The following is a 20,482-nucleotide window of genomic DNA, read 5'->3' on the forward strand; positions in this document are numbered from 1 at the left end:
ACTGTGGGCAGCCAGCCCACTTCCTTTGAGGGGTAGACACTTCTTGATTTGCCAGGAGAGCTCCGAAGCCATTGGGAGCTAATTCTAGCCAAGCAGAGGCTCCTGCAATCCAACAGTAAACAGACAAGCCAACAGAAAATTAACTGTCTGCTTGTGGACTCCTGCTCGTGGGGAAATGGCTGCTGACATAGCAACCTAATGAAGACAACTTTTCAACAAGCAAAATGTCACAAATAATAACAATAAAAAGTCAGAACAATCTGCCCTGCAGTGGTGGAGCAGTTGGGCAGTGGTGGTGCATGCCTTTAATCCCAGCATTTGGGAGGCAGAAGCAGGCAGATCACTGTGAGTTCAAGGCCAGCCTGTTCTACAAAGCAAGTCCAGGGTAGCCAAGGCTACACAGATAAACCCCGTCTCAAAAACAAACAGAAAGAAAGAAAGAAAGAAAGAAAGAAAGAAAGAAAGAAAGAAAGAAAGAAAGAAAGAAAGAAAGAAAGGAAGGAAAGATTCAGAACAGTGACTGTGCTCAGTGGATGAGTGCATTCTCCATGTCATAGTCAGGGTCGAACACCAGCTCACTGACTCTCCATCATAACTCTAGGCAAGCCTTCTCATAACACTCATTGTTCAGAGAAGGACAGGGCAGTCCCAGAACTTGCTTCTGATCTTGCTTCTGGGAGGAGCTAAGACCTGAACACAGACAGGTGGTTCCTTCATCTTCTAAGGATGAAGGCTTCAGGTTTACTGAGAGATGTTGAGTGAGAATCAAGCTGGTCCTTCGTAGAGTCTGATTATTATCTAAACTGGATCTCTTTAGCCTCCCCTAGGTGGCCTGGTAGCCATACAAAGCTTTATATCCTGTTCTTATTGATAATAGCCCCAATAAACAAGCCAGAGACATGGTCCTTCATGCCTGCCATGCCCTGGCCACACTAAAACACCCTCAGCAGCTACGTCTCTATGGAAAAATGACAAAGGATATTTTCTGGGGTCTAGATCATTTACATAGCAGTCCTGCTTTGTGAAAATAGGGGGAGTCGTCAATTACAATTTTGAAGTCATTGTGGTGGTGACATGTTGTGATTACCAGTGTATCTCATCAATCAGAAATATTTGTATGTCTGCTCTGACCCTTAGGGTACATGGAAGTTGATCTGCCTGAGTTTTGATACATGGTGTGTGTGGTGGTTTGAATAAGAATGGCGCCCCCATAGGCTTATATATTTGAATGTTTAGTCACCAGGGAGTATCACTATTTGAGAAGGATTAGGAGGTGTGACCTTGTTTGAAGAAGTGTGTTATTGGGGTGAGCTTTGAGGTTTCAAAAGCTCATGCCAGGCCCAGTCTCTGTGTCTTGATCAGGATGTAGCTCTCAGCTACTTCTCCAGCACCAAACCTATATGCTAGCATGGCATCTGCCATGATAATAGACTAACCCTCTGAAATTGTTAGCATCTCCCAGTTAAATGCTCTCCTTTATAAAAGTTGCCCTGGTCATGGTGTTTCTTCATGGCAACAGAACAGTGACTAAGATAGGTGCTTCTTAGCAATTTTTTCTTTTGTTTTGTTTTTGTTTCTTTAAGACAGGGTTTCTCTGTGCTGTACTGGCTGTCCTAGAACTCACTTTGTAGATTCAAACTCATAGCAATTCGCCTGTCTCTGTCTCCCTGAGTGCTGGGATTAAAGGCGTGTGTGATCATGTCAGTCAAATTCTTAGGAATCTTGAGAAAAAAAAATCAAAACAGTTTGTCATTTCTTTCTTCAAAGATGGCTATTGCCAATTTAAAAAAAAAAACATTTTTGTTTATTAAGTGAAAAAAGAAAATTCCAAAAGTGTTTAAGATTTAAAAAAAACCTTTCTATTTGTGTGTGTGTGTGTGTGTGTGTGTGTGTGTGCTTTAAGCACCATAACTGGGCAGATATCCTTTTATATTAATCCTCTATGCTAGTCTTGCTTTTTCCCAGCCATGTTCCCCAAGTTACTTGCCCTAGTGGTCCTGTCTGGGCTGTTTCTGCTCCGTCAGGTCAGTGTTTCTCACCTCCTTTTTCTACCTCCTCCTCCTTTCTCTTCTTCATGGTCCCTATGAGACCCCAAGACCAGGAAACAGACGCTCTGCCTAGCTCTCTTCTGCCCAGCTATAGGCTCTGTAGCTTTTTTTTATTAATCAACCAGAGATATTCGGGTATCAAAGTTTATACAACATTGATCAACGTATGTGACAATGCACTTGTCTAGACTGCAACCAGATCTGGGGGCCCGGAATTTGGCATTTGAATACACAGAGCACCAGACCAACCCCAAATGTGTGTGTGTGCGCACGTGCGTGCGTGCGTGTGTGATGAGTTTAGGTCCCCACACAAGTCAGAAGAGGGTGTTGGATCCCAAGAGCTGGAGTTACAGATGGTTGTGAGCCACCCAGCATGGTCATTGGTGACCTCCTCTGGAAGAGCAGCAAATGCTCTTAACCCCTGAGCTATTTCTCCAACCTGTAAAGCTGTCTTTTCAGAAAAGCCATATGATGACGTACTTAAAGGACAAGCCATATGTCCTCCAAGATGGAGCTGAGGAAGGGCCACTACCCGTCCTGCCCTGGAAGAGCTCTGGTGGCCCATGTAATTGTCTCCACAGACTGTCTTTCTGCTTGATGCCACAGTGGCTCTTCACACAAGACTCACTCATGGCTCCTGGTTTGCTGCTTATCTAACAGAAGATGTCAATTGGTCAAGAAAGATTAGAGATGTCTAATTTCTTTTGTTTCTTTTCTTTTCTTTCTTTCTTTTCTCTCTCTCTCTCTCTCTCTCTCTCTCTCTCTCTCTCTCTCTCTCTCTTTTCCATTATGTAGCTCCAGCTGTCCTATGTAGACAGGGATCTGACTGCTTTTGCCTCCCACATGCTGGGACTAAAGGCATGGGCCACCACTGCTTGGGAAAGGATACATTCTGCCTTTGATAAATACTTTGATAAATACATTTCCCACCATATTATTCCACTGTTTTGTTCTGCTCATTATATCTTGCTTTAGGACAGGGTCTTGCTATATTGCCCAGTCTCTCCTTGAACTCACAATCTTCCTACATCTACCTCCTAAGTTTGGGGATACAGAAGTGAGTCACCACACAATGTTTCATTCTATTTTAAAAAGAAAATCTCAGCTGAGCAAAGATGGCACACACCTTTAATCCCAGTGCTCAGGAGGCAGAGGCAGGTGGATCTCTGAGTTTGAGACCAGCCTGGTCTACAGAGCAACTTTCAGGACAGCCAGGGCTGCACAGAGAAATCCTGTCTAGAAAAACCTAAACAAACAAACAAAATAAATAAAATAAAAAAATGAATGCCCAACAGTTACACCACCACCACAATTTCCTTATGAAGCCCTTTCCCTCAAACATCTTCCATCTACACATGGAAACTGCCTGTCTGAAGCAACTCTCTCCTAGTGAGAGAGAGTCGAAGCAGACTTGCTTTCCAGGTGAATGCGAGGTAGGAGGAAGAAGACAGAAGTGAAGGGGGTTAAAGAGAACTGGATGGATACAGAGAGCAAATGGAGGGAGGAGAGCCAGTCAGGATCAAAACACAGCCAAGAGCTGGCTGGCACTTCCACCCAGGAGCCAGTCTCCAACATGAAAGTGGAACACATGCCACTGTGGAGACCCCGAAGCAATGAGTGCTGGCTTGGCAGTCTGGGCAGTGCCTACATTCCAGATCTTTCTCCAGAGCTGGAGGCCCTGCTTTGGGCTCCTCTACTGCCAGCCACAACCCCGTTGAATAGCTAGAAATTCTTAGTAGTTTCACTGTCACGCCCCTGACGGAAGACTAGGAAGCTGCAGCCACACCCGAAGGCCGCGGAAGGTGGGGCATCTCAGAAGGGCCTCGGACACGGTGTTCCCTGAGAAGTTCTAATGGGTGCCTGTACTATCACATGGCCCAGGGTCTACGGCTCCAGATTGTTCTGGAATATTCCTTTGACAGTGTCTCAGATGAATTTTTTTCACACATCTCTCGGAGAGGAGCGGAAGGATTATCCATGACCGCTGCATGGCGAGGGCCCAGTTTGGGTCTGGCGCCCAGTTCCAGTCTGAGGATTAGTGCTTGGTTCCTCTGCAGAGGCGGGGTGAAGCCTGTGCTGGCTGGCGGCAAAGGCCCCAGATACAGATCTTCAAGATGGGGTGGTAAGAAGAGGAAAACACCCGCGGAAAAACTCAACGGAAAACCTTACCTGAAATCATTATCCAAGTTTGTGAATCTTGAAGAGTTAATGAGACGTTTTAAGTAAAGATGGGAGTAGCCTAAACTAAGCCTATACAAGACCAGTTCAAATCGGGCAACGAGAAACCTAAAGTGCCCTTCCAGGATATTATTCACCCTATAAAAACAGAACGTATTTGCTCACGGGAAACATGTCAGAACAGCAGCTGTAGAGAGCAAGTGTTGACTGGTCCCCGTCCAATCTGCTAACTTCCAGATAAAGCCTGGGATCTGATAGGTGACACACTGTCGTAACATTTGCAGCGGGGGGCTTTTCTCGTTCATCATTTCAGCACCAAACATGAGAGTCTATCAATAAACTTTCAAGACAAGCGCTGTTCCCACGACACATGGTAGATCCAGAGTCGGGGAAGCTCCATTTTTGACAGCAATGCTAAAGCCATTGAGATGCCTGACCTGTACCATTGAGGTGAGCGGGCCCCAGTGCTGGGGGATAGAGCAACCTTTTACAGGCCGGGTGTACATGCCTTTAATCCCAGCACTCGGGACACAGAGGCAGGTGGATCTCTGTGAGTTTGAGGCAGCCTAGTCTACATTGTGAGTTCCAGGACTGCCAGGGCTACATAGTGAGACCCTGCTTTAAAGCTGAAGTTACAATTGGTTATTAACCTCCATGTAGGGCTTGGGAGCCGAACCTGGAGTCTCTGCAAAAGAGGTAAGCCTTCTCTTCAGCCTCCTGAGTTTTTCCTTTAAATTAACTCACTTTTTTACCTTTTATCTTTGGATAAAATTATTAATTTCTCCCAAGTGAATTTTATCTGTGAATTTAAAATTTTGAGAGGCTCACTTTTCTAAAATTAATTGAAATACATAACTATTTAAAAGAACTTTGGGAAAGAAACGTTGGCGAAAACCAAAACAAAAACCTGAGGAGGTTTTGTGTAGTGCTGAGTGCAGGCTGTGCACATCCCGCCTGGCTCTGGGAGCCAGTGAAATAAGGATCTGTCTGTGCAGCAGGCCTGTGGTGCCAGTGCTGTCACTAACAGGCTAATCAGTCCTGAGCTAGTCACTGCTGCGGTGTCTCTAAAAGTTAGACTGACCACACTCTGAGTTTATTTTTCAGCATTTGTGGCTTTCCGAGGTTTGCTTGCAGGGCATGGCACCTTGGCTGAGAACTGTGGGGCTCTCAAAGCAAGTCATTTCCTGCACTTGCTCTGCTGGGGATATTGCAAAATTCGCCTTTCATTCTCTCCTTTGCGAGAGAGCGCACCTTTCAGCCAGTGTATGGAAGAAAAATCCTCTTTCTTGTTTTTTCGTGAGTTGCAGTGGGGAGAAAGGTCAGTCTTTGAAGAGATGAGTTTGACTCTGTTGTCTACCACGTGTCTGCCCCTGTAGTTACTCTAGAATAACACTGAGAAAAAGGCAAACCTAGACCGTCTGTCCGCAGAACAGAGAAATGGTGTGTGATCAATTGTGTTCAGGCCAGCAGATCTTACTCTGTCTGTCCTTGTTTGGGAAACAATGTGTTTGTGAGGCAGTTTGTCTTCCAAAAGTTTCCGTTTCCAGCTTGATCATGTCCCCCTGGTTCTGTCAGCTTGAAGGACCTTGGGGTTCACTTTTCAGGACAGTGCTCCCTCACACTCTACAGGTACAGGTGTTCGTGAGTTTCACAGCCTCTGCCTGAGGCAGCTCTGGATGGAGATGTGTCACGGCCATATCGTCCATGTGCGTGCCGTTGCTCAGCCTGCCTCTGTGAGCTGCACACTGGTTATGTTCCAAGTAGGAGGCAGAATGCTTTAGTGTGTGGTTCTGGCAACAAGATCCATTCCACTCCACATTAGCCCTCTGACCTAGGAAGTTACTCAGCCTCCTTACCCCTCAGTTCCCTTTATCTATCTGCCAAATATGACTACAAGGACAGACTTTAGTTAGTTGTAGGCTGTCTGAAGGCTCAGGGACAGATGCTGGAAGGCCAAGCACTTTGAACGTAGAAAATACTCAGCAGGAGAGAATCACCCTTTATCACCACCGCTGTGGATGGAAGTGGGCCTTGTCCACACTGTGGTTTATATGTACATGTCCTCATCCAGGCACCTCAGAGTGAAAGCATCCTCTAACAACTCAGTCACAGCTTCAGAACCGTGAGAACAAATTCTGTTGGAAAAGCCACCTTGTTTTTATTTTTACTATTTTTTATTTCTCTGTGTAGTCTTGGCTGTCCTGGACTCACTTTGTAGACCAGGTTGGCATTGAACTCACAGAGAGCCACCTGCCTCTGCCTCCAGGAGTATCACCATGTCTGACATTGTTGTTTTTTAAGACAGGGTCTCACTGTGTAGTGCTGGCTGTGTTAGAACTACCAGGTTGGCCTCAGACTCAGAAATCCACCTGTCTCTGTCTCCCTAGTGCTGGGATTAATGGCATGCGTTATTTTTTTAATGTGTGTGTGTGTGTGTGTATGTGTGTGTGTGTGTCTGTGTCTGCTCGCGTGTATGCAGTGCCTGCAGAGGCCAAAAGAGGGCATCAGATCCTCTGCAGCTGGAGTTATACATGGCTGTGAGCTACCAAACATGGTGCATGAGCAGTGAGCACTTTGAACTGCCAAGCCATCTCTCCAGCCCCTGTCATGGCAGCTTCTTATTACTCACTAATCCATGGTCATAAACCTTTATGGACTTTGTAATTTATTTGTCTAGTTATTTAGTGCTATTGTATGGGTCTCAGTATGTTCTCTTCCACCAAGTTATATGCCTAACTCCTATGTATGTATTTTAAATATTTAAGTGTTTCAGTCCTTAGCTTTTAGCACTTTCAGTTAGCATAATATTTTACTCATGTTACTGCAAACTCTTTGTAATTCTCTTAAAAATAATGTTGAGGTATAAATTACGTACAATAAAATTTGACCACTTAATATACAATTCAATAAGTTTTGGCAAATTTATATGATCATCACCAAAATTTACTTAAAATGTATTTTAGATGGGTGTGGTGGCACACACCTTAATCCCAGCACTCTGGGAGGCAGAGGCAGGCAGTTTTCTGTGAGGCCAACCTGGTCTACAAATCCAGTACAGGACAGCCAAGGCTGCACAGAGAAACCATGTCTGGGAAAATCAAACCAAAAAAAATTTATTTTATGTGTATAGGTGTTTTGGCAGCATGTATGTTTGTACCACATGTGTGCCCCTCAGAGTCCAAAAGAGGAGATACAGACAGATGTGAGTAATCATATGGGTGCTGGCAATAAAACCTGGATCCTATGAAAGAGCAGCCAGTGCTCTTAACCACTGTTCATCCAAAATTCACTTTTACAATATCCTATCAGCCTCAAAATTGCTTTCTGACGTTCGGTTTTGTATTTTCTAGACTACGTGTATGGCTTTTTCCACTTAGCACAATGTTTTGTTTTGAGATGATGCTGTTTGTTTTTCTAGGACAGCATATAGCCCAGGCTGTTTTCAAAGCCTCAGCCTTCTGACTTTGTCCATCACCAAAGAGCTAGCAAGTCTCTTTAAAGCCCTACCGTGCTGCTAGGTACCTGAGTTTGCCCCTTTTGCTCAGGGAATGAGATCCCATTTGTATGGATTGTTACCATATTGCTTATCTAGTCATAGGTGATAGACAAGTGAATTGTTTCCATATTTTAGCCATTGTGACCACTGCTACCAGGAGCATTTGTCTCTATGTGAATATCTGGTGAATATCCACTTTCAATCTTCTTTGTCAGATATCTGGCCTGAAAATGCCCAATTTCCAGGTAACTCTGTTTTAACTTTTCTAAACAAAATATCAAGAGCTGGGAGTGGTGGCATACATCTTTAGTCCTAGCACTCAGGAGGCAGAGGCAGGAGGATATCTGTGAGTTTGAGGTGTACCTGTTCTACATAGCATGCTCCAGAGCTACATAGTATGACCCTGTCTCAAAGCAAATAAACAACAAAGCAAAACAAAACAAAACAATTACCAAGCTGCTTCCCAGGTGGCTTTAGAAGCTACATTGCCACCAATGATATATGGAGGTTCCAGCTTCTCTACATTTGTTACTGCTTTTTTGTTTGTTTGTTGTTTTTCAAATTGGTAATCAGTAAACACATTCTATAACTCTTCATTCTCTTACCTTTGGATTTGTGTGGGTGATACCCAGAAGAAACAGAGGGCTTTGTGCATTTTGTGCACCCTGAAGTGCACCCCCCCAAAGCTTTCCTGGTGCTTTTGTTTGTTTGTTTGTTCATTCATTTATTTGTTTTTAAGACAGAGTTTCTCTGTGTAGCCCTCCTGCCTCTGCTTCCTAGGACTAAAGGCGTGCACCAGCACTACCTGCCTGGGTCAACACCAGCCCTTGGTGGTGCGATTTTTAAAGATGATTACTGGGTCTCAGGCCATGCCTGTGTTGCATACAAGGAACAGCCTTGACAGTGGTGGCTTTCACACCGGGAGGCTAGTGTTTATCGAGTACTCCTGGGCCGAGCACTGTGCTAATGCTTTACAGCCATAAGACAGTCGGTAGCTCAACTAGGAGGGAGATAGCAGATGGCAGATAGACAGCAGATCAGGATGGCAGCCCAGGCAGTCTTCTTGCTTAATGCCCTTCATTCACCGGAAGGAGCCCCTGGGATGGAGAAATCTACCGTCTCCAGCAGATGGGCCTGGTGTCTCAAGCATCATTTGCGTTGTATTTCAGTGGCTGGATGGGGCCTTGTGGATGGCCTTTCCAAAAGGAAGAAACAACTCTTAGGATTTAACAGAGCTGCCAAGAGCCATGAGGTGATGATGCAAGCCTTTAATACTGGCACTCTGACGGCAGAGGCAGGCGATGGATCTCAGTGAGTTAGTAGGCCAGCCTGGATTATAGAATTTGTTCCAGGACAGCCAGGGTTACACACACACACACACACACACACACAAAACATTGTTTCAGAAAGACAAACAAACAACAATAACAAAATAGAGCTGCTGAGAAATTAAAGATCAGCTGCTGGAGGAGGCCAGAAGAGACCCTACCCTCCGCCAGTCTCACCACTGGCCGCTCAACTGAAAACTATCCATTTTTGTTTATTCTATGTTTTGTCTTTAATTTTTAATTTTGTTTTGTTTATTTACTTCTTTATTTTTGCTTGCTTGTTTAAAACAGGGTGTAGCTGGCCCGGAACATGCTGTGCAGCACACAACGGGATTACAGGCATGGGCAACATGTCCAGCCTTTACTTATTTATTTTCATTTATTGATTGTCTGTGTATGTGTGTATGCACATGCACATTTGCATATACACTCGTGCATTTGTGCATGCGTGTGTGTGTGTGTGTGTGTATGTGTGTGTGTAGGGCAGAGTGCAATCTGTAGTATTATCCCTCTGGAGCATCCATCTCCCTTGAGGTAGCATTTCTCATTGGCCTAGAGCTCATCAATTATGGTACTATGAACCAGTATTTTTATATGGGTACTGAGGATCAAACATGGGTCTTCAGCCTTTTATTTATATACTTATTGTTATCATGTGAGTATGAGCATTTAGCCTGTGTGTGATGTGTACCACATGCATACAGTGTCCACTGAAGCCAGAAGGGGGAGCCAAATCCCCTGGAACTGGATTTACTGAGCGTTGTGAGCCACCATGTGGATGCTGGGAGCTGGACTCAGGTCCTCTGGAAGAGCAGTAACCCTCTTAACTACTGAGAAGTCTCTCCAGCCCCATCTTCAGCCCTTCAAGCCGAGCTCTGAGAACCTAATGCTCGCTTGGTTTGGGAGTTCAGACTAAGAGGAAGACCTCAGGCCAGCTGACAAAGCCACACAGAACTGGAGTTGTCCTTCAGAACAAAGCAGGTACCTCAGCTGGGGAGGAGATGCCAGCATCAATGTCCTCTCCTCAAAGGACCATCTAGGCCCTGCTTGCAAGCCTGCAGCTCAGCACAATGGAGACTTTCTGAGCTCAGAATCATGGGGACACAGTTTCTGAGCTTCACTGACCAATCTCCACACAGGTGGCCCGCTACAAGAGAGTTTGGGCACCTGCTCTGTGCAGGTGGTAATTTGGGCTGCCAGGCCCACAGCTTAGCAGGCTCTCAGTCAAAAGCCGGCATTGATGAGGACAGCGGGTCATGTTTCACTCTAAGGCTATGCCCTGAAACAGCACCACGCTAAAAGTAGCTCCTCCTTCCCTGGGGAATGCTGAGAGTGCACAAAGCCACAGCCCCATGATCTCCTTTCCAGCTGCCTGTTGCCAGAAGCAACCTCACACTCGGACTATTGTTCTGACATTTTCCTCTGCCCAAAATGACCTTCCTGAGCCCATATCAGCCATCCTTGCAGGCATGACTCAAGGCATATCATTCATTCACAGTACCCATTAGGCACACTCTCTGAATTCAGAGACCATCGGAGTCCTCCTAGGTATTCCATTCATCAGCACTCCGTCTCCATGCTCTTAGCTTGCTCTTCTCACCCTCGTCACTTCCTTGACTCATGGCGTGACCTTGGCTACAGCACCTCAGGGTGAACCAAAGCTGGGACTACTCCAGACATAAAGCCTTGGCACAGAGCTGATTCCCTTGTTTTTGGTTTGTTTTGAAACTGGGTTTTTCTGTGTAGCCCTGGCTGTCTTGGAACACACTCTGTAGACTAGGCTGCCTCAAACTCACAAAGATCCACCTTCCTCTGCCTCCCAAGGGCTGGGATTAAAAGCCTGCACCACCACAGCCTGACTTTTTTTTTTCTTTCAATTATTTATTTAGTGTGTGTGTTGGGTTGCATATAGAGGTCAGAGGACAACTCGCTGGAGTTGGTTTTTTCCTTCTACCACGTGTGATCCTAGGGCTTGAACAATCTTAGGTTGTCAGTTTGCTGAGCCATCTCAAAGGCTCTGATTCCCTTCTTCAGTGTTTACTTGTCCTACAGTGGAGAAGGGTTGGTTGTGATGGCTGAATGTTGCTGTGTGTAAGGGATAGATTTCTCTGGAAAAACACTTCTTTCAGAGGGTTTTGTGTGTGAAGATCACAGCCAACTTTATCTGGAGCCCTCTCACTTTAGAGGAGAGTCCAGATAACTGGGGAGAGGCCTCTTGAACTCATGCCTTTTATACTGTGGACTGTGCCTTCCTTCTGAAGCACCCTCCTGCCTTGCATTCCTTTCCAGTCTCATTTTTTACATAGTCTGTTGTGTGACACTATTCCTGGGAAGTGAACAAATATCTACTTACCCCAGATAGGAAACTGATAAAAGATTACCAGTAAAATCCAAGTTGGTGAACCAAAGAGTTTATTGGGGTTACTTACGAGAGTACAAGTGAGGGAACATGGATGAGCCAAAGGCAGCTTTATCACTGAATAACAACTCATGAAAACTAGAACCCCAGAGTTTTCTGCATAATTAAATTAAAGTGGCAGGGAAGCACCCCGTGAATCTTTTAAGTTTCAGAAACCTCCTGAGATTTGTGAGTTTGCTTCCTGAGTTTTAATGAGCTTCCCTTTAAAACTCCCAAGTTTACTTCTAGGATAGAAGGAATGCTATTTCTTCAAAACATCCTCTTTTTTTTCTTTTCTTTTTTTTTTAATATTTATTTATTTATTATTTATACAGTATTCTGCTTTTATGTGTGCTTGTATGCCAGAAGAGGGCACCAGATCTCACTGTAGATGGTTGTGAGCCACCATATGGTTGCTGGGAATTGAACTCAGGACCTCTGGAAGAACAGCCAATGCTTTTAACCTCTGAGCCATCTCTCCAGCCCCAATATCCTCTTTTTCTTACCCACTTCCCAAACAGTGATGCATCATAGCATTCTATCCCATTCCTCGGTCCATTGTTGTACTCTGTGATATCAGTTTATGTACTATCCACTAGATTGATCTATCTGACACATAATTTCCATATACATGCTAAGAATTTGCAAATCTATCTCCCCTTTCCTGGTGCTCCAGACCTATGCATAATCACTGTCCTTTGTTCCTTTCTCCATAAACCTGACCAAAGAATCCAATTTTTATTTGTGGGGTAAAGATGAAAGGTGAGGGCAGAATGAAGCGTTGCCTTATCTACCCACTCAGCCAGCTAGCTACAAGCACTGTGCTCCTGTTGGAGGCTGAACTAAAGTTTAATTACCAGAAAGATGTTAAGGGTCCCAGCTCTGTGACATCCAGAGGGATGGATACGCAGTGTGCTCAACATGACACTTGACAGATATAAGCAAAGTAAGTGAGTGCCCAGAGGTCAGATTTGCTAACTGCCTATAAAACAACAACAAAACAAACAGACAAACAACTGCACAGACAAGAGATCCCTAGACATCTCTGGAATTTTGTTTAAGTGAATATCTAAGCACAAATGGATAGACAGCCAGTAAATACTAGCAACTGTGAGGAAGAAAGCCAGTAGCCAGTGTAGAACACCCAGAAGAAAGCAGGCCATCCACATCCTGTATGCAAGTACAGCAGACCACTCTTTTCAAGATGTTTTAAAGGCTTTCCTTGCTACCACACAAAATCCTCAACTCATATGAAAAATATTCAAAGGCCAAGGGCCACTCAGCCTCAAAACTCTCACTCTTACAACTGCTGCAGTCACAACCCAGGTGCCAGGATGGTTAAACATGGCTCACCTTTCCATCAGCCTTTCCATCTCATGAGTGCTCCCAGGCCTGTCAGAAAATGCCAAAACTCCTGGAGTTGAGCCTATAAACCAACACTCTATTTTACTTTTATCTTATTTTTTCTTATCTTCTTCTCTCCTGCCCCCCACCCCCCCCACACACACACACACAAGCACGCGCGCGCACGCACCCTTGTTGTAGCTCAGTGGTCCTGGAACTCTTTGTGGAACCCACACTGGCCTCAAACATAGGGCGCTCTTCCAGCTGCAGCTGCCCTGGTGCTGAGACCATAGGCTTCAGCCACTAAGCCTAGCACATAGCCCTGTTATATGCTTAAGGAAATAACCCTAAGATATCAAGTAATTTGTCCAAGGTCACACAGATAGACTGGGCTAGGACCAACAATGATAAAGACCTCAGAGTCCTGCCCACAGCTTGCTATGGGCTTTGTTTTCTCAGTTATCACCTCATTCAGGCAGCCAGGAAAGAGCACAGCAGAGAGGCAAGTGAAAACCACAGATTTGGACTCTTCGCTGAAGGAAATAAAAGTACCAGAAAACAAATAGTAGGGGGTGAAGGGAATGGTATGATGCCCAGGCTCGGAGGTGACACTGGTCACCAACTAAATGCCTGTACTGTTTAGTATCTTCTTTGAAGATAACCAAGAAAAATCTTGGTTCCTTGAAATTAATAAATTTGGTGCTCTAGAGTAAAAGTGCTACTTGAACCAACTGACCATCAACTAGCCTACAGCTGCTGAGGCCGCCTATGTCCACTCAGCAACTATGTAGAATGTTCTTGTACAGACCCGACAGGGATGACCCTTCTCAGAACAAACCAACACCCGTAAACAGCCACCTGACATCTGCTCACAAGTGAGCTCCATGAATTCCTGTAGTGAGAATTTTGGTTTCTTTAAGACAAACAAACATACAAACAAACCCATTTAAGTTATGCAAATATGTTCTCGTTTTAATCCCAAGTGTGGAATCTGCAGCTGCTTCAGTTTGTCCACAGCTATGGTTAACTATGGTTGTCTTGTGCACTAGCAGTGGCATGATTTTTGCCAGCTGCAGAGAGTTTAATTCTGGGGACTCTTGAGAAGGTATAGAGCCCAGAGAGGAGCAGGAGTGCTCCGAAAAAGAAGGGTGCTGTTTCCCCTCTGCTGCTCCTGGTTGATGTTGTTGCAGTTTGATGAGGCAAAGTTGGAGGTATCCTGACTAGAAAGACTGGACTTGCCCAGGGAACCAGACAACCCTAATCAGCAGGAAGTAGTCTAAAAATATCTCAACTGTCCCCTCTCCCCACTATCCTCTGGCTCTCCTACCTGGTGAAGGAGGAGGTGGAGGGGGGGGGGCTGGAAGGGAGATAAATATAAGAACCCAATAAAAGAGAATTTTTTTTTTGAAAAAACATGCCAACAAATTCCTGCATCCTGAGCCCTGATAATCCATTTGATCCTCATAGAAACATTTCCAGGAAGTGGAGGGAATTGAAAAAGGCAGACAGGGAAAGAAGGGGAAAGAAAGGAGAGGGCTGGATGGAGAGAGCTGGGTAAGCAGATTTAGTTGGCATTTTCTTCCTCCAACAGGGATACCAGAGCACAGATGGACAGGAAAAGAAAAGCAGAATGGGTGCTTAGTGAAGAAGCAGTGGGAACAGAGATGACCCTCAGTGTTGCTGACAGAGTTCTGGTTCTGCTCTGAAGACCAGCACTTGAGGAGAGAGTTAGCAACAGTCTCTCAGATGAAAAGCCCTTACCAGAATCCCATCCCTCTCCCTCCATGCCCAACACAGTCCTGGGTCTCTTGTGTGCCCACAGCCATGTGCTCTGCCTTGCTCTTCACAAAGAGCTGTTGGTGAAACTCAGGTGGAACTGGGAAGCCCTGGGCTTGCATAGGGAGTGTAACAGTGAATACAGATTAAAGCAGGTTGCTGCCTTGGATCCCATAGGTCAAAGCTGACCATCAGTCAGCAAGGGACTGAGATGAATTGAGTCACTGGTGGCCGAGGAGATGGCCAGAGAATTGTGCTCACTGCAACTGCTGCATAGTTCCCAAGGGAGCTGAGAGTCCGAAGCGTGTGGGAAGGTCATTGCTAAGGAAAAACACTGGTTTTTCACTTAGATTGTTCTGGAGTGGCTTGAGTAGGAGGAGGATAGGTTTTCCAACAGCCTCTTGGCACTCTTATATCAATGAACTATTGCTACATAATATGCTGTTTGGTGAACCACCCTAAAACTCATGACTAATAAAGGTAAACATGGGTCTGTCTGCCTCTTAGACCAGCTGAGACTGCAGTGGGCCTAGATCCTTCTGGCCAGGGCTCCTACAGGCGGTTGAGTTGAGTGTGGCTTTACTCTGGGCTCAAGGATCCAGCAGCTGAGGAGGCATGGACACACCCAGGACAGTTGAGAGCATTATTCAGACATCAAGTATTTCCAAAAAGGTACGTTTCCTCCTCACAATGATGATGCCAAGTGCTCTGACAAGGATTCACATATGTAACCCCAGATGGTCTGGTGTGGAACTCATTAAATAAACCAGGCTGGCCTCCAACTCACAGAGATCAACTTGCCTTTCCAGAGTGCTAAAGTTAAAGGTGTATGCCAGCATGCCTGGCCTCAGATTCTTTTCAGTCATGTTTTTCTGCCTCTAACTTTTACAGTGAAGACAAATGAGAATGAATATTATGTCAACTTAGAAGAAATTAGGTTAACCTTCAGCCTCTCAGTATGAGCACAGCAGATGTCTCTCTTACTGGGATGCTCTGAATATCACTGCAACATGGTTTGCCAGGCTGTGGTCAGGCAAGGTAGTCCTTAAAAATCCTTTGTTTTTACATGTATGAGTGTTTTGCCTGCAGTGTATTGTGATGGCTATTCTTGGTTGTCAACCTGATTACATCTGGGATTAACAGATTGGTTGCACACACCTGTGAGAGATTTTTGCTTAATTAAACTTTTTGATCCAGGCCGTGGTGGCACATGCCTTTAATTCCAGCATTTCTGAGGCAGAGACAGGTGGATCACTGTGAGTTTTAGGCCAGTCTGATCTACAGAGTGAGGTCCAAGACAGCCAAGGCTACTTAGAGAAACCATGTCTCAAAAAACAAACAAAAAATAAATAAATGACTTGAAATGGGAAGTTCCACTGTTAATCTGGGCCACACCCCTGCTAGAAGCCTGTTTAAGGACTTTGAAGAAAAACTTCTCCTTTCTTTGCCTACTTGCTGCTGCTCTTGCTAGCTAACAAGTCCTTTCCTTCACTGGTGTTAGAGCCCACTTCTTCAGGATTCTGAAGACCAGCTAAGACATCCAGCTTCATGGACTGAACAACTATTGGATTCTTGAAGCTTCTGTTCATAACTGCACGTGTGTGTGTGTGTGTGTGTGTGTGTGTGTGTGTGTGTGTGTGTAGAGAAGGGGGAGAGAAAGACAGAGGGAAGGAGAAATATTCATTTTATAAGTTCTGTTACTCTAGAGAACTATGACTAATACATATATATTCCATATATCCTTAAAGGTCAGAAGAGAGAATTGGATCTCCTGGAACTAGAATTACAGACGATTGTGAACATCCATGTAGGTGCTGGGAATTGGACCTGGGTCTTCTGCAAGTGCAACAAGTCACTGAGCATCTCTCCAGCCCCACCAGAGAGCTCGTTAAGCATCACATGGTAACACCCACTCCTTCTCCCACATGGACCATTCTGGAGGCTCCAGTTTCAGCTTCTCCTGGGAACTTGAAGTCTATAAAAGATCTCGCTGTGCTTTCCCCCTGGGCCCAATACCTCCAAAGCAGAATTTATCAGTGTTAGGCCCAGCAAGAGCCTAAATATAAGAAGGTATGAAGAGAACTCAGGAAACTAATCATCCATTGATGCAAAAATGCAAGAGACTCTTTTTAACCATTGTACAATGGGGTCACCCCTGCTGGTCAGCTAGGAGTGGCACCGGGAGACAAAGAGCTTAGGTTTTTAAAAGACACAAGGCGGGAATCTCCTGGCGTTGACTTCTTGGCAAGTTAGGATTGGATGAAGTGTCTAACTTTTAAAATAATTGGTTGGTTCTGGGCATCCTTAGGTCTGGTCAGCCCTGTCGTAAATATCTGATCTTCAAGTCAGTTTGGCATTTCCTGCCATCCACAGTTAAATGTGGGGGGTGATTAACTCATCCCATGTCTGTTCTGAGGAGTGGGGGTTACAGGCTTTGGATCAAAGGTCAGGAGAAGGATTGGGGCCATTTGGCCCAGTTTCCAAACAAAGCCCATCTCACAGGTGCCAGGCGGTGATTTTTTTCTCCATTTAGTAGAGATCTCTGCTTGTTCTCTTCCTTATCTCTGCCCTCACAGATGGCTAATGTCAGGAACTTTTACATTCCTCGGTTCTCTGGAGAAGCACTAAGAGGCTTTAATTAACATGGGCCTAAAACTTGCAAATATAAGTTATAAGGCAATTAAAAGAAACATAGGTTACAAAGTTAGTCTGATTCTTTCAATCAGCTCTCTTAGGTCTGCTTTCCTTCTTCTCCAGATTACCTGTGGGCTTCACCAGGGACACACAAGGCAGGAATCACATAAGCTGCTCTTCTGCCATCAGGTCAGTTCTATGGCTGTCCATTCATAAGTAAACATGTACCGGTCATCCACTGGGCCAGCTGCTGCCTCAGAGGCAAGAATCCTGAGTTGAACAGGGTGGGCTCTGGGGCTTTTTACCTCCACATATATAGTTCTCCCTCTCGCCCTCTCTGCTTCTCCCAGTTCTGATCCCGCATGGCTGCCACACTCATGACAGCCTGTTTTCTCAGCAACTTATTGTACTCATTTTCTGATGTGATCCTCACCCCTCCTTAGTTTTCATCCTGAAATGTGGCCCTTTGCTGCCTTGATGCCTCTCCATTATCTTCAGACCAGTTCTCAGACATCTGGGCTGGATAGAGCAGCTTGCAAGAAAATTAGCAATGCAAAGTAAAAGCAAAAGAAAGGACAAAATATGAGAATGTTGGTGCATTCTCTGTACAGAGCCAACAACTTGCTCTTATGCAAAGTACAGGGTTCAAAACCAACAATGGAGGCTCCAGAGGCAACTTAGCAGCTGAATTCCAGTGTTTATGTCCCAGCACCCACACAGAGAGGCTGACAGTCTCCAGCATTCTAGCTCCATGGGATACAATGCCCTCTTCACGCCTCTGCAGGTACTTGCACTCATGTGCATGCTACACAGAGAGCCACACGTACTCTTAATTAAAGTAAACTCTTAAAATATACCCAACAATGGCCACTCAAGACTACTTCATTTTTGTAAAAGAGCATTTGTTTCAAATACAGAATAAAAATTAAGATTATAATTTCATAGGAAATGAGAGACCAAAAGATAAAGTAGCAGCTATCATTAAGACCTAAAGTAGGTACGGTAAAGAAGTTTAGTAATGCCCTGAGGGGAAGAGTCACCTCACTGCATCTTTCCCCACCCACTAGAGATACAGTTGCTAGGAAACTGGACCATCCCCCTAGGGAGGGACACCAGGTCATTATAGGTCTGGGAACCTTCCTATAGCCAATCGATTCAAAATGTAACATCTTGACCAATAGATGCTTGCCAGGCAGGAATTGCCCCTGCCTTGGGCATGCTGGGATGGACCAGAATCTATATATCAACTAACCTGGGTGCAGCGCGCTCAGCAAGCGGTGGGGGCTGTGTAGCCCAAGCTGCAGCTTGTAATTTACAATAAAAAGACCCTCATGTGCTTTGCAACAAGTCGATTCCTGTAGATCTTTTGGGGGCTCTCGAACTGGGTATAAGAGAAACAAATCTCCTAAATTAGACATGTACCCAAAATTTCTGGTTTCTTCTGGCCTTGTGAAAAACACCGTGAAAGAGTGTTTGGGAACCCAAACACTCCGGGTGGATAAATACGTAGCCACAAATGAACCCCTCTTCCACTATCCATTCCCTCAGCTCTCCACCCAGCCTTCCCCAGCCCTGCTTGGGGTTCTCACATGGAGAACCCTGGCTCCCACAGACCTCAGTGTTGATCTTCCTCATCTGCCCACTGTGTTCTCTCACGTTCCCAAACAGCCACATCAATATCACCCTTCTCTGCCTGACTGTCCTCCCTCATCCTCCAGGCCTTTCCCAGGGCGTATGTCGTCTAGGAAGTCCTTTCTTCCAGTGTTGAAGCCTGCCTGCAACTCTCCAGACACCCTGATCGTCTCTGTCACTTACTGTGTTCTTCTCCACAGCCATCCATGACTGTGGGTGCCAGGCACCTACTTGATGTTTCACAAATTCCAACCTTTCTTATTAACCAATCAATTTTAAACCAGGTGGAGCAAGGTTTATGCAAGGACAGGTATATCTGAGAATGTGCTCCTCTGAGCAGGGACAAGATCTTGGGGGCCAGTAATTAACATTAGAATATGTATCACCAGGCCAACCCCCAACATTATTTAATTAGGATTTTTTTTTTTTTTTGAGACAGGGTTTCAAAATTGCCTTCTCCAGTGAATCTCTGAGTTGTTTTTCTTTTTTAATTTTATTGTTTATTACAATTTATTCACTGTATCCCAGCTGTAGGCCCCTCCCTTGTTTCCTCCCAGTCTCACCTTCCCTCTTTTCTCCATAGGTCCCTCCCCTATGTCCACTGATAGGGAAGGTCCTCTTCCCCTTCTATCTGACCCTAGCTTATCAGGTCTAATCAGGACTGGCTGCTTTGTCTTTCTCTGTGGCCTAGCAAGGCTGTACCCCCTCCAGGGGGAGGTGATCAGAGAGCCAGCCAATGAATTCATGCCAGAGACAGCCCCTGCTCCTTTTACTAGAGAATCCACTTGGTGACTGAGTCTATGGGCTACATCTGAGCAGGTCCTCTCCATGCATGGTCCTTGGTTGTGGTGTCAGTCTCTTCAGGCCCCCTTGAGCCCACGTTTTTTGGCTCTGTTGGTCTCCTTGTGGAGCTCCTATAATCTCCAGATCTTTCTATCTCCTTCTTCCATAAGAAGAACTCTGCCCAAAGTTTGGCTATGAGTCTCAGCATCTGCTTTAATACCCTGCCGGGTAGAGTCTTTTAGAGGCCCTCTTTGGTAGGCTCCTGTTTGGTTCCCTGTCTTCTCCAATTTCTGATGTCTATCCTGTTTGCCTTTTTGAATGAGGATTGAGCATCTTACCCAGGGCCCTTCTTGTTTAGCTTCTTTAAGAGTATAAATTTTAGTATGTTTATCTTATATATATGTCTAATATCCACTTATAAGTGAGTATATACCATGTGTGTCTTTCTGCTTCTGGGTTACTTCACTCAGGATGATCTTTTCTAGACCCATCCATTTGCCTGCAGATTTCATGATTTCCTTGTTTTTTATCGCTGAGTAATATTCCTTTGTGTACCATAATTTCTGTATCCATTCCTCAACTGAGGGACATCTGGGCTGTTTTCAGCTTCTGGCTATTACAAATAAAGCTGCTACAAACATGGTTGAGCAAATGTCCTTATTGTATACTTGAGCCTCTTTTGCATATATGCCTAGGAGTGGTATAGCTGGATCTTGAGGAATCATTATTCCTAATTGTCTGAGAAAGCACCAGATTGATTTCTAAAGTGGCTGTACAAGTTTACATTCCCACCAGCAATGGAGGAGGGTTCCCCTTTCTCCACATCCTCTCCAGCATGTGTTGTCATCTGAGTTTTTTATCTTAG

General features: G+C 45.0%; 1 long non-coding RNA gene across 1 annotated transcript; it reads left to right on the top strand.

Moving 5' to 3' along the window:
- Positions 1-4,359: 4,359 nt before the first annotated feature.
- Positions 4,360-20,240, top strand: LOC110560319 (uncharacterized). Its single transcript, XR_002477118.2, has 3 exons — positions 4,360-4,922; positions 15,076-15,240; positions 16,317-20,240. It is a non-coding gene; the product is annotated as an uncharacterized LOC110560319 (long non-coding RNA).
- Positions 20,241-20,482: the final 242 nt, after the last annotated feature.

Source organism: Meriones unguiculatus, chromosome 8 (assembly GCF_030254825.1).
Source record: "Meriones unguiculatus strain TT.TT164.6M chromosome 8, Bangor_MerUng_6.1, whole genome shotgun sequence".
Lineage (NCBI taxonomy): Eukaryota > Metazoa > Chordata > Mammalia > Rodentia > Muridae > Meriones > Meriones unguiculatus.